The sequence below is a fragment of the Pinus tabuliformis genome, chromosome Q (assembly GCF_031772625.1).
Source record: "Pinus tabuliformis cultivar Carrire ecotype Pingquan chromosome Q, CPIR1, whole genome shotgun sequence".
NCBI lineage: Eukaryota > Viridiplantae > Streptophyta > Pinopsida > Pinales > Pinaceae > Pinus > Pinus tabuliformis.
The window spans coordinates 993,308,591-993,323,735 of record NC_142296.1 but is presented as its reverse complement, the minus strand read 5'-3'; the positions used below and the strand labels follow the sequence as shown (position 1 = coordinate 993,323,735).

Here is a 15,145-nt window from a genome sequence, read left to right as displayed (position 1 = left end):
TGGTTACAAAATATTGTATCTGTTATTAGTCCCTGCTTGGACTATAGCGAACGGTAGATCGTTGACTTTCATTAATTCATCGTTGACTTCTTTTTTTTAAGCTTTCTCACAGTTTAACCAAAGTTTTAGAGTTGCAATGGTTATCCTTCTAAATTTTAACCAAAATTTTTAACTCGAAAGAAATCGACCTCTTATTGCCAGCTTCGCATATCCCAATGTAGAAATAGTATGACAAGTTATATTTATCCAAGGTCGAGGAATGTTGCAACTTATTTATATCCAAAGTTTTGTTTTGTTTATCCAAAGTAGTTTTGTTTAGCCCGGGCGCTGATGCCATCGATGCTACATGTTACTTCTTGACATTCCTCTGCCTCCACGTGTATTTTTGACAGTCCTCTGCCTCCGCGTGTGAGCTTTTTGTTTTTGTTTTGAGATGGGCATGCTAAGATACCTGCTGGTAATGGAGACAGGTTGTAATGGTAATGGTAATGGAGGCAGGAGCAAGGAAGGCTATTGCGTCCAGAAGGCAGGAGCAAGGAAGGCTATTGCGTCCAGAAGTCATGGAAGGCTATTGCGTTCAAAAGTCAGGTGCGTTTAAAAAAACACAAATACAACCCTGGTGTGATGCTGAATTCCGTCCGGTAGTAACTGGTTTCTCTGCCTTTTCTTTCTGGCCTTTGCTTTTTTGCTGAATGCCATCCTGCTTTGCTATTACGATTCATCGACTCAACATATATTCATGACTCTCACAGTTTGCACAGTTTGTCTTTAAGTGTATACATTACATTACAGTTTGAGAGCAGTGAACTTTGAAAACTTTTGAAGTCCAACTTCAGTCCAGCTTTATTTGACAGCGTTTGAAGGCCAGCTTTATTTGACAGGTATGGTCGTGAGCCCTGCGAAATTACAAATGATCAAAAAATTTATTTAGCAGGATTGAATTGTACCAATTCTACTTTTTCCTGCAGCTACATTCTCTGTGCAATACATTTTCATTATGTTAATTCAAGGCCTTTATTTAAAGAAATATATAGAAATTGCAATAAGCTGCTCTTTGGTAATGCTAGAAGTGATCTGGATAGGACTGATTTTCCTCCAAAAAGAATACTCTGCCACTTATTGATTGGGATGCCCAAATTTTCTCTTGAAATCTTCTTTGAATATTTCTAACAAAATCCGGTCTCTGTCGAATTTCAATTTTTCCTTTGATGGTTTAAAGTTATTTTAAAATCCAGAATTTCTTTACCATTTGCGTGTCTCTGCCAAAGTTATTTGGCATTCCAAAATGCTTTATCTTTATCCTTTGAATCCTAGGATTTGAATGCCTTTGTAGATAAATCCTTAGTCGACTTGTAGCTACAGTAAACGTTGACAAATAAAATCTCATAAGGCTGGAAAAAATCTTGCTAGGCTCAAAAACAGAGAAAAACACCATGAATTATAAATAAATGGCAATTTCCTTTTTGACTTAGGTAGCTTCCCTCACGGACTTAATCACATTGGGTGGCTATGTTGAAGAAGCTAGTTCCAGCTAACGTAGTAGTCTGGGTTTCACCACGAACTGTTGAAGCACCTGTAGAAGAATCCTAATAAAAAGCAAAGGTAGCAACAAAGCTAGTTCCATAGTGTGTGGCTTCAAATGGGCAAGGTAGTAGTTTGATTTTGAGCCATCCTCCTTTTCCTTTGAGCATTATATAGTAAACTTTGACAAATAAAATCTCATAAGGTTGGAAAAAATCTTGCAAGTCTCAAAAACAGAGAAAAACACCATGAATTAGCTATATATGGCAATTTCCTTTTTCACTTAGGTAGCTTCCCTCACGGACTTAATCACATTGGGTGGCTATGTGTAGGAGATTTATGGTGATATATATGATCGATGCCTCAACTTATGCTGTTTGGCTTATGTGAATGCATTGATGAAATTATTCTAAAGTGCTCGCTATTAGGCATTTGCATGAAATTATTCTGTGTCTAGGGATTCAATTCTGTATAAAGAATTGTTGCCTCTACCTTGTACGGCTTACTCCAGTGCTTCCTCTGGGGCCAATGCCTCTGCTGCTTACTCTGGTGTCTCCTCTAGGGCCAATTCTCAACTGTAGCTCCGGCTGCCTATGCCTATCCAGCTCTATCTGCGTTCATGTATTCCACCGACCATAACTGACTGCTGGCAACGATTATGATAGCAGACGACATATTGAACTGCTTTTAATATTGAACTTATAGGTTAAGGAGAATGAGATATGATGAACGTTGAGCAGAAAAGTGAATGAGAGATGATGAGATTAATACTTCAATTAGAGGGATTGTGTTCTTAATTTAGAGAATATATATGTGAGAGAATTATGTTCTTAATTTAGAGAATAAATATGTGAGAGAATTAATATTTGGTGGTATAATGTACAAAAATAATCACCAAAAGTTTGCGAATATCTTCCCAGAAAATTTGATTGCTTTGTTTCAACTATGTACAAATATCAGACCTTGTAGACTGAGCTTTCTCCAGCGCTAAACATCCATTTAAGTTGAGGAATTTAAAGTTTATGAGACTTGAAAGTGTCCAATTCCTGGCAATTTCATTCTTGCTAATGTTTATGGCAAGGCAATATTTTGTGAAATGTCAATAGTTTGGAACCAAGGGTAAACACATTCAACAATCCCTATCTCTAATATGGATGCTTTCTTCAATGTAAGATCTCTTAAAACAGCCACCGATTCTTTGTATATGAAAATTCCAAACGACTCTGTTATTGCTATGTATATGTAATTAATGAATTAAGATCTCATTTTTATACAGCTTTATCTTTTAAGCTCAGATATAACACCATCTAAATCATATTCAACGGGTAGATTATATTCATTCTTAGCCATGGCTGTAATGGTCTGAAATTTATTATTATGCTGTTGTTTATACTTGGCCATTAATTTTTATAATCCTGTTTTATATATTATTTTGGCGCATTGTTTTCCCAAGGATTGTTTGCTTCAGCACTGTATTTTCGCTGAAAATTGTTCAATGAATAATCGCGTGCCTGATATTAGCTATATCTGAGTGAGTGGAGGGTTGTGTCGCCCTACTAAAGAGTTTACAATGCTTCAGCACTGTATTTTCGCTGAAAATTGTTCAATGAATAATCGCGTGCCTGATATTAGCTATATCTGAGTGAGTGGAGGGGTTGTGTCGCCCTACTAAAGAGTTTACAATGTTGTTGAGGCCTGAAGGTTCAATGGTAAATTTACATGGATCTCATTATAGATGCTTCATTTAATTTTGTTTATTTCTACAGTTGACTGCCATATTAATGAGTTGATTGTCAATTCCCATTGAAGTTATTGTACACAAGGATGATACAAGCAAAGAGTTGCTTGAGTGGGGTTCCAGAGTCTCGGCAGCAAACAGCAGGCCGCCAAATCCTCAGTAGGGAGGCTTTGAAAAGACTAGCAATTGGAAACACTTTTTTGCGGCTCATGTCTGAGATGTCATTCTTTCTCTGGTCTGGCTTATAGGATCATGTTCGAATTATTTATATCTGAATTTACTTTCTTATATCCGAGGTCAAGTTGTGGTCACAAACATAGGGCTACTTTTTGGTCTTAGTGTTTAGTGTCAAACTTAGTCGGAGCTATTTTTGCAATATAATTAAAATAACAAATGCTAATTTTTCGGTTATATAGGGAGGGTCATTCATGTCTGAGATGTCATTCTTTCTCTGGTCTGGCTTATAGGATCATGTTCGAATTATTTATATCTGAATTTACTTTTTTATATCCGAGGTCAAGTTGTGGTCACAAACATAGGGCTACTTTTTGGTGACTGGTTAGCATGCTTAGTGTTTAGTGTCAAACTTAGTCGGAGCTATTTTTGCAATATAATTAAAATAACAAATGCTAATTTTTCGGTTATATAGGCAGGGACTACCGGCTGCATGCAGCACTTGTTTAAGTATTATAAATATTAAAATTTTGGTATAATTTAGATTTGAGAGATGTTATAAAATATATCAAAATTATTATGTAATCATTTTACTAAATTAGGTAGGATCAAATATTTAATTAAACATAATATTTAAGTAATAATTAAAAGAAATTAAAATCCTCTAAAAATATTTTAAAATGTTTGATTTAATATTATTGTTAATTTAAATGTTAAAATAATATAAATGATTAATATTTTTAAATAGATTTGGGTTTTTTTAAATATTCTAAGAGGTTTAGATCATTTATTTCTATAATGAAGTTTTTTGGATTGAAAATATATTTTTTTTTAAATATACTATAATGAAGTTTTTTAGATTAAAAATATATATATATATATTTTTAAATATATTATAAATGATAAAACTAAAAACATTGAAAGACATTTAATTCATAATTCACAATTTGGGATTTTACGTCTTCAATATATCACATTAAACAACAAGTATGCCTTCTTAAAAAAAAGTATTGAAAATTAAGTGTACTTATTTTCAAATTTAAACTTTAAAATAACTCTGCTCACTATGGAGTTATAATTATTATTTTGTTATGGCAAAATTATTTGGCTTGAATGTGTGAACAAAATGACTTTTATTTAGGACATTTTTTCTTTGTGCGTAAATGACAAAACTAAGAATATTCAAAGATAGTCTCTGTGTGCATGTGTAAATGACAAAACTAAGAACATTGAAATATACTCTTTGTGTGTAAATGACAAAATTAAGAACATTGAAAGAAACTTTTTGTGTGTACAAAATGGCCTTTATGTAAGGCATTTTTTTGTTTTCAATTTTGCCAAATCCAATAGAGATTTTTAATAATCACAAGTTTAAGTTGTTTAATTTGCAAAGTTTAAGTACCTCGAAATTTTTCATAGTGTTGAATCAATTTATGCATTCAAAAGCATTTTAAACAACAAAAAATCGCAATCCCACTCGAAATTGTATTGTTGGATTTAGGGGGAAAGTCCATTTTGTTTATTGATTAAACTATATATATATATATATATATGGTTTTTTAGATTGAAGATATAATTTTATTTTATTTTTAACATTGAAGTTTTGTTCATTTATTTCTATAATGGTTTTTTTAGATTGAAGATATATATATTTTTTCAAATATATTGTAAATGACAAAACTAAGAACATTGAAAGATACTCAGTTCATATTTTACAACCTAGGATTTTACAACTGGTATATTACATTAAACATCAAGCATGTCTTCTAAAAAAAAGTATTGAAAATTGATGATGATGATGATGATGATAATTAACGTCCATTAAGATCAATGCAGTCTATTGGACCTTAAGAAGGAGAATCTAATTGTAATTCTTTAGAATCTTATTTCTCTGCTCAAAAAGAAGGGAAAGAAGCACACCAAGATCACTATAGTTGGGTTGACTAAGTGAAGAAGATTGGAAGTGTGACATATGTTAGAGAAATGAGAGTGGATGTGAGTAAGGGCCATACAATCTAAAAGAAAGTGTTTTTCATCCTCCACTTTCTTAGTATCGTAAAGCTGACAAATTCTATCATCCTAGGGAGTCTTGGGAGTAGAACACCACCCGGTTTCACTCCGAAGTTCATGAGAGTTAGTTCTAATCTTAGTGATGTTCATCTTTTTCTTCGAGCTACTCAAAATATAAAGATAATTTTGGCTCTTCAGGGTGGGGTTGATCACCTCCTTTTGAATATCTTAGCTTCTTTTTACCCTCCAGCTCTTTATCATCCCACAACTTATCCTTAAATGTGGAGGTGATAGTATCTTTGACACTATCCGTGCTTCCCAGGATGATCTCATCATTTATCCCCCAGTGCCTAAGCCAAGACTGGGAATCTTTATACCAACCATGCTTGAGGCGAAGGTGGGGGTTTTGACTAAAGTTAGAAGCAATTTTAGGAAGCCTCTTGGATTCCATGTTGTAAAGATTCTTCTTATACATTAGATATTTAAACATAGCCCTACTTTTAATAGGGGAGAGGCTAGTTTCGATCAGGAAGATAGGATAGGGGTATTTCCCTTGATCTTGAGGTTGTAGGTTATGAATTGATTTTGGATCGTCTCAATATTTCTCCAAGACTCTCTGGATATACTGCAACCTCGAACTTGACAACCATATAGGACAATAGGGGTGACGAGGGTCTTAAAGAGGAGACTTTTTTTACTCCAATACAAAGATTGCCAACCTTACAATTGTTTTCAAGCACATAATAAGCTTTCCAACCTCTAATAATCCTTTTCTCAATGTTGTAGTTTTAGTTAAGCTTATAAGGGATGTCAATACCAAAATATTTATAAGAAGAGACCTGTTCCAAGCAATTGTCATCATAGAAGAAATTTCCATGAGTGGTCTTTTTGGATTTAATTATCATGATTTTAGTCTTGTCGGTATTAACTGTCATACCCATCTTGGAGAAATAATCATGTAGAGTCTTAATCTTCTTGTCCAAGTCCTCATGGCTTCTAGCAAGAAGAACGATGTCATCGGCATAGAAGAGAAGAGTGATGGTCATACCAACGAGCTCAGTTCCTTTTCACACCATGATTTCCAGACACTCCTCTAACTTATCGATGTAGATACCAAAAAGGGTAGGGGAAAGGGGGCACCCTTGCTTAACCCTGATATTTCATTTAATACCTTTAGACCACCACTCTGTGGTTTTAATCTTAGCAACAACTGTTTCGTAGAGGCGAATCACAACAATCTTCAACTCAGGAGGAATCATGATCTCATCAAGCCTTTTCCAAAGCTTATCTCGAGGAACAGTGTCAAAATATTTTCTAAAGTCCACAAAGCAACATAATAGATCAGCTTTACTATTGCGACATTCCCCGAAAATTATCTTGAGAGTGACGAGATGGTCAATAGTGGAGTGGTATCTCCTAAAACCAACGTTCCCTTTAGCTATTTTACCGTGGCTTTCAAGCCAATGGCTAATATTCTTTTCCAAAATGAGACCATGAAGCTTAGATAAGATGTGGCTAATCATAATGGTTTTGTAATTAGTAGGAACAATTTTGTCCCCATTTTTGAAGATAGGCACAAGATGGTCTTGTAATTAGCAGGAACAAATTTGTACCCATTTTTGAAGGAAGGGACACACAGATCCAAGTATGACAAAGAATGGAGAAGTGGGGCATGGTGCCTCTTACCCTTAAAGATGCAGGAGGTGGCACAATCGATTGAGCCACCACCTCAAATATAACAAGGGACCTGATTAGATGGGGGGGAGTGCCCATAGTTGTCTTTTCCTTAAGGAATTGGAAGAAGGAGGTTGAAACTCTCTTAGGTACACAAATAGATGCAAGGAAGGAAACAAAAGAGTAAAGAGAATAGAGGAAAATTGTGAGGGTATCAATAGAAATGAACATTAGGGAAAGTATAATGTGAATGGAGAGAGAAAATTCCCTGGATGTTTGGCATGGAGCTCTTGGAGAAATGCTAGAATTGTGAATGAGCCTTGTGCTCTAAAATTAGGTTGTTATTCCTTGTATTGATGTTTTGATGAAATTATATTGTTTATTTCCAATTTTAACTAATAAGTGGGAGGCTTAGTGGATGACTGAATCATTGTGGTGTTGGTTATATAGTTGTGAACCACATAGACAGGGAAATATGAGTCATTGTGGTGCTTGCCGGAGAGTTGTTAACCACCTAGATAGTGAACTAAAAACCCCTATGGTGCTTGCAATGAAAACAGAGTTGAGGTATAACCCAAGGAGTGGATTCAACCTCTTAGACTGAGCAATGCCTTATCTGGACCTTGGTTGAAACCTTGTGATTGAACTCATAGGAGTAAGTGAGTCACTATGGTGTTTACTACAAGAGGGTAGTTGAGAAACCACTTGGACAATGGACTCCTTCTCTTGAGTGTATACCAAGACATGGTGTGAATTTTCCCCGAGGAAGCATCCTTTTAGACTTTGTATCTAGATCAAGAGTGGTCTCTATAAGAAATTTGCAGTGTAGTTATCCTATGGTTGCGTGGAGATTTGAAGTCCCTCCTTTAGTTGTCAACCATCTCTATGTGCTCAAATAAGTCAATTGCATTGATGTATTGAGTTATGAGCTATGATTTTCCATGGATTTCATATGTCTGCATGAGATTTTGTTTTATCCTAAATGCTAATGAATTCCTAAGTGGTGAAGATCATCGTTATGATCATGATTTTCATGATATCTTGGATGTTATGAATTTAATGAATGTATGGGTTGCATTTCCCATTACTCTGTTCATGATTGATGCGATAATAATGTTTTTATGCTCATTCATTTTGGTTTCTAAGGTTGTGGAATGAAATAACTTATTGACTTGCCTAAAATATGATTTTTTATTGGAGGATTTACAATTCCTCATGTATTTTTATGACTAGTATTCTTGCACTCTATTGAATTAACAAACACATGCATCTGATCATTCCTAATCAATCATCAATAAGTCAACTAAATCAGAGAAATTGGTGCATTATACTTTTGCACATTATAGCCATTGGTGCATTATACTTTTGCACATTATAGCCATTGGTGTATATTTGATATTAGGGATCTTGCCTTTTTTTAGTATTAGAACAGGTGCTTTTAAGTGCTATGGAGTCTCACGCCCTTTTTTTGTTTGTACTTAGAGATATTAAGTTTCAGAGCCTTGGGCACATGCACATTAGACCACCTAAAATTGGTGTTCTCACCTTTCCTCTATAAACCACATAACATTATGTCATGGGACCGACCACTACCCACCGCCACTTTCCTTTGTGTGTTAAACCTTGGAATTGGGTGACGTCAATAAGAATTTGGCCAATTCAACTGAGGTTCCAGTTGTTGAACCATGCAGACTAGCCATTGTCAATGCCACTTTTATTCATCTATTAAACTTTGAACTTTGGCAGACTAACAAGAACCGGTTGATCTGGCCATGGTTCTATGGGACCCTATCATCAAGTTATTTCCCTCCATTGAGTTCCATTGTACTTGGTCAAATCTTATAACAAAAAATGTTGATGAAGTTTGGGTTGATTCAATAAGAAATAAAGTGAAGAAATGGAAGAGAGTCGGATCGAGGTGGAACTGTGAGTACTAGAACCACACCACTGACCATCAAACCTCAAGAAGAATCGCAAGGGCCAATTTGTATAGTGACACGATGTTAGTGGGCCAATATCGGTCCTTGGTCATTGATCCAAAAATGTTTGTGCTTGAGGAGGTAAGGAAACCTCTAATAGCAAGACACTGAGATGACATGACCAGGTGGACCCTACTCTCAAATTTCTGACCGTGGACCTTGGACATTGGTTTTTTCAAATGAGGTTGGAGTAGAGGGAAGGCTGAGAATCCAATGTTGAGATCACATGGCCTGGGGTGACATGGAGATGATGTTCTGAGGATGTGGCATGTGACATGGCGATGACATGGTAGGTGGTATAATCTCGATGGTTTCACACCACACTTAAAAAAGGTTAGAACACTTACCAATTGGGGCGATCACTTTATTTGGTCCATATACATGGAGTGTGGTATTACCCTTTCTCTCGTGGTATTACCCTTTTTATACAGGACCGAGATTGATGATCAAGATTGATTAAGGGCCCCCTTCATTGGTTTATGTTTAACGAGCAAGGGGTGCAATTGGGATTAATGCCAACTTTTCTTTCTTTAATCGTCAAGTATGAATAAATGTGGACCTCACTCTTTCCCAGACTTGATGTCACCATTGAAGGCCCAAAATACCGTTGGCTTGGTTGAAGTGGTTTCCACACTAGCTTATTCATGGTTTCAGTGTGGGAACTCTACCCACTAGGACACCATCCACGCTAGTTTTAGTAAGTTTTTAACCTGTAGTGGTCATGCACATAAAGGAGAAGCCACACCAATGAGGACCTTGCAGTGGTGACATGCATTCACCACCAAAGCTAGGTGGAAGCCACATTGATCCCACGTGGGGCCCTTGTGATGACATTGCTTCTTGGAATAAGCCAAAACTTCTAATGGGTATAATTTTTGCTCTATGACTTAGATTGAGATAAAATGAATACCATCGTATGAATTTTAGCGAGATGATCACAACACTGGTATCAAAATTAAATTCTAAATTCCTTAAGATAGGAGGTATTTTGTAACCCCATCTAGTATCATAGCTTATTGTCAACCTAGTAAAATGAAAAAGAAAATTTTTGGTAGCCCATAACCTTTGTAAATATTTGAGGGAATGGGTATGTAATAGAGTGGTATCAGGCGAAGGTTCAACACTAGACCTGAAGAGGCTCATGCACAAATGATAGAATTTAATACGATAATTTAATTTTTATATATGCTTCTGACATGGGTTTTGATTATGTGAACATATTTAAATCAACATGCTTAGTGTCAAGGAAAAATTTAGGGGTGAAATTTCACTACTCTATATATATATATATATAGATATATAACTGACATGGGTTTTGATTATGTGAACATATTTAAATCAACATGCTTAGTGTCAAGGAAAAATTTAGGGGTGAAATTTCACTAATTGGCTATTTTTTGGACAATTTATGAAAATAAAAATAAAAAATACAATAAAAATAAAAAAAATAAAAAAATCACCCATTTGTTTAAAAATTCACCCATTTTTTACATATATATGTTTAAATGGATGACATTTGCCAAAAATTACATGTTTTTATTAAATATTTGCCTACATTATACATGTATGACTTTTCAAACTAGAATAATCACCTATAATACTATAAATAGGCATAATATTTGAATCCTTAAAAAATACCCTACTTAGTGTTGATAAAACAAGGTGATAAATTAGTATATTCATGCTAGATTTAACTAACAATTGTTTGTGTATGACAACACATGAGATGATGCAAATTCCAATAAGAAATAAAGGAATGAGCAACAAAATGGTGCAGTTTAGCATAGACAAATCCCATCAAAATAAAAAAGAGGACTTAGTTGGAAAGAGGTAAAAGAAAATTCCCTTGAATGGATAGATACCCTCAGAAGCTTAAAGGATGAATTGAGAAGTTGCAAGGTAGACAATGAAAATATTGTGAGAGCACAAGAAAGGAAGTGATTTTGCATAGCTTATTGGACCTACAAAGGAAGAAGCAACATGATCTCAATGCCAACTATCTAGGTAGGCACAAATCCAAGTAAAGACCATAAGAAATTTGGAAGAAGGGATTGGAAACCAATAGGATAGAAGAAAAAAAATTAAGGAAAATGCATAGGTAATCAAATGAAGACTCAGTGAGAGAAGAAATCCTACTCAAAAAATAGAGAAAGAGAGTCAACTAGCCATGACCAATTTTCTAGTGCTACAACTAGAAGCCACAACCAACAAATGAGAAGTGAGAAGAGCTCGATGTCAGAAGAGTTCAAGAAATCAAATTCCCCTACCTTTGATGGAGAAATAAATAAGGTTGAAGAGGGAGAAGCCTAGCTATTGGGAATGAAGAAATACTTTAGATTCCTTGACTACTCTAAAAACATTAAGGCCAAGGTAGTCATTTTCAACTTGTAGGGAAAATTTGATATATGGTGGGAAGATTTGAGAACTACCAAAGGAATTAGAGTAAAGGAACTACCATGGAGAAAATTTGAAAAATAATTTTATGAGAAGTACTTGTCTAAGAGGTATTATGACAACAAATTTAAGGAGTTCCATGAACATAATGTAGGAAATATTTCCTTGGATGATTAACCAACAAATTTTGAAGCTATTGAGATACCTTAGTGGGTTACCAAAGTCATACCAAGCTAGAATTGAGTTTGGTGAGCTGAGAAAATTGGAAGACACTATTTAAAAGGCTAAGTATTGCTATGATTAGTCTCAACATAGGGCTGAATTTCGATCATATTGGAAGAAAAAGGAGAAAAGTAGTTTGAAAGGAAAGGGACCAAAATCCTCAGGACACAACCAAGGAGGGAAAAATATTAAATTCACCACTCCTGACAAGTGATCTGCAAACTGTAGTGGATATTCCATTTGACAGTTCATCACAACAAATTTGATAATATTATATTAAAAATATGAAATTCTACACTATTGCAGTTTTATTAAATTACTAGATGTGTAGATTTGATTGTAATTAGTACATGCATGCGAATAAAAATTACATAGAAAATAGAGATCAACAAAATAAAAATCTCACACACATATAAGACACAAGATATGTTCTGGGAAACCGTTTTAGGAGAAAACTCAGCTGGATGAGGTCACTTCGCTCTCTTTCTCTATCTGGAAATATGGATGCAAGTACAACTAAGTATGGCATGTGGCTCGTGAGTTTCTACAATGCACAAATCCTCTTTGTGTGTTCTACCTCCTATCCCTCTCGGTTATTTTTGCTCAACTATGGAACAAATGCACTCGAAAGAAAGGAATCCTCTTCCTCCTAGTGGCCTGGTTATAACACAACTTGATAGCTTACTAATGGTTAAGCTTGACTACATCAAATCTGAACTAGAGATACAATACAGACTCTTTTAGAGTCTTTTACACCATAATCACATGGCTAACCCTTTTTTCCTTGAATAATGGGGGTTGATGTGACATCCTCCCAAATTATAGGTGTGAAAACAAGAAGGCCAACTTCTGAGTGTCATAAATTTTGCATGCGAAATCTAATTGACACGCTTCTTGCATCGTTCATGAAAATGTGCTATGCTAAAGCGACAAAAATTTACCCCCAAAAATGTCATTTGATGCCTCAAAATACTCTCGAAAATTTTTAAACCTCGTTTTGTCAAACTGGGTCCTTTTGGTAAAAACAGCCTCGTGAGCTAATTCCTCCACTTTTTCCACTTTGAATGCATCAAGATGGATGACAAAGAATATAATGATCCAATTTGGATCAACAAGGGTGAATTCCAGTAGAATTTCGCTGCTGCTAGTAGAGACCAACCTATTAAAATAATAAGAGAAGAGATCAAGGAGCCCATGAGAAGGTCATTGTAATGTTGGGGATGTGGAGAGAACCACAAGAAGAGGGATTGCCCTCTTTAACAACAAAATACCAATAAGCTATATAATGTCCAAGACGTAGTGATGACGAACAATGTAGTTGAGAGCGTAACTCAAATTTATGTGGCATTAGATAAAATATAAGAATATCATCAAGCCTCAGTGATCGAGATGGAAGATATGGTTACCAACCATCTTGTTTCAATTTTAATTGATCTCAGTTCTAATTTTAGTTATATTATACAAAAGGTTGCAAAGATGTGACACTTGCAAAGGAAACCCCATGCAAAGTCATGGCTAGTCCAATTGGCCACAAGAACCAAAAAGAGGGTAATAGAGTTAGTGGAATTGTGCCCTCTCCAGTTAAGTGGCATGCCCACAACATCTACCATTAATCTACTATTTTTGGGCTCATATGATAGTTTAATTGGCATGGAATAACTAGCAGCCCACATAACCATTATGAACTTCTATAATAAATCACTAGCGTGCCTTAGAGATGAAGGCGAAGAAAAGACATTGCAAAGAAAGAGAAACCCTATCTCTATTAGACAAATTTAAGCATTGCAAGTAAATAAATATAACTAAAAAAAGTGTCTACTATTAATAATCCAAGTAACCAATATAACAAAAGGCACCAAAATCAGAATATATCGTTTATCTGAATATCAAAATAAAATATCAAAAATATTTTAAAATTAAATTTCTAAAAAATAATCAATATTTTTTTGTTGTTGTATAAACTTCACACACCTCAAATCAATATAATAAAACATAACTATATACACACCATTATACCCTAATAATCAATTTATATGAAACTCATTATACCAAAAATATTTATTTTACTTTCTTATATTCATATACACACCAACATAAATTGAATACACTATGTGTTGTAGCATCCATTGTCATTTAAATCTTATTTTCAGTTTTATCGCAAAAATGAAAAAAAAAATCAAATATTATGTTATAACAGAAATAAAAGAAATGAAGAAATTTGAAAGAAATGAGTTGTTTTATATTATTGAAGGCTTTTGAGCGTAAGAAACCCGGGAGAAGGTCTGAGCCATCTGATCGACAAGGAACAGATCCGACGGTAATCACCTGGATAATAAAGACGAAGTTTAATTCAAAATCAGACGTGAGAAGTTATAAAACCGAGTTAAAACCTTAGTTAATCAGGGTCGTTCGCTTGAAGAATGCAAATCCAACGGTAATCGCGTGGTTAACATGGACGAGGTTTAATTTAGAAAATGGACGCAATGGTTTATGAAATGTAATCTAAACTGTTGAAGTCCGGATCAATCACAGCCACTCATCACGAAGGGACGAGATCGGACGGATATTTCATAAAAAAGTGCACGGGTTTTATTATGAATTTTGGACTCGAGAAGTCTATAAATTATAGCTTTGTTTCCTATCGGGTCCATGGGGAAGGCAAAGGTTTGTGGAAAAGGCGGACGCGATAAGATTATGAACTGGAGTTTTGTTTCCTTTCGGTTCCATGGTAGACGAAGGTTTTCCATATTCCACATAAATCAACCAATTCCGTTGTTTTAGCAAAATAACTAAAATTAGAGGCGGATGACCGAAACTCCAAAGGAACGGTGATTGGTCGGGTTTCTTTGTGTTTCTGCCAATCAGAACACTTCCGATATATATGTGGGCCATAAGGGTTTCTTTGTGTTTCCGCCAATCAGAACATTTCTGATATACACGTGGGTCCATAACCCACAAGTCCACGCACAGAGTTTGGTAAAGATGTAGTTTGTTGTGTTAAAATAGTCTGGCTATCATCAGAACATCTACAAAGAAACTTCATCAACAGTCAAGCCATAGATTCGAACAACGAGCAACCATCACCTTCTAATTTCTGTTATTTCTTGTTATTTTGTTTTCTTGAGAAGAATGAGGTGTCTTTTACCCTCCAATGTAATATTCTATAATGACTTTTACCTTAGATAGTTAGGAGATAGTTAAGAAGTTTGACAATTTTGGTGATTACCAATTGTCCCATGATGTATAAAAAGAGGGAAAATTATAGCAAAAGGGTTCAAATTTTGAAGAATCTGGAGACTAGGCTACAGTATTTTTGATAAATTGTTGATTAATGAAAGAATCAGAAGTTTTCCACACATTATTGGGTATGATTTTGTAACTTCCCTGTTATGTGTCATCATATGCCTTATTTTCTTTAAGTATAGTAATGAAG

General features: G+C 34.9%; 1 long non-coding RNA gene across 1 annotated transcript; it reads left to right on the top strand.

Moving 5' to 3' along the window:
• The first annotated feature begins 301 nt into the window (after window positions 1-301).
• Window positions 302-1,161, top strand: LOC149222816 (uncharacterized). Its single transcript, XR_016248928.1, has 2 exons — window positions 302-588; window positions 762-1,161. It is a non-coding gene; the product is annotated as an uncharacterized LOC149222816 (long non-coding RNA).
• Window positions 1,162-15,145: the final 13,984 nt, after the last annotated feature.